Consider the following 342-nt stretch of genomic DNA (forward strand, 5'->3'; position numbering starts at 1 on the left):
ACCTGAGCCAGCTTACGTGCCTCCTCCTCCTAGACCACCACCAGTACCGTTTCCATCTCGGCGGAGGAAGCACAACGAAGACAGCGAATTCGCGAAGTTCGTTGAGATGCTGAAGAAACTCGAGGTAACGTCCATGCCATTCACTGACGCTATTTTGCAGATTCCATCGTACACGAAGTATCTCAAGGACATCCTGACCAAGAAGAGGATCGCTGAGAAAGAAACTGTGGCGCTTACTGCGAATGCAGTGCTTTGATCCAACACGACCTCCCGCTTAAGCGGTCTGATCCAGGTAGCTTTTCAATCCCTTGTAAATTGGGTAATGTTTCCATCGATCGTGTA

Source organism: Tarenaya hassleriana, unplaced genomic scaffold (genome assembly GCF_000463585.1).
Source record: "Tarenaya hassleriana unplaced genomic scaffold, ASM46358v1 Cleome70, whole genome shotgun sequence".
Lineage (NCBI taxonomy): Eukaryota > Viridiplantae > Streptophyta > Magnoliopsida > Brassicales > Cleomaceae > Tarenaya > Tarenaya hassleriana.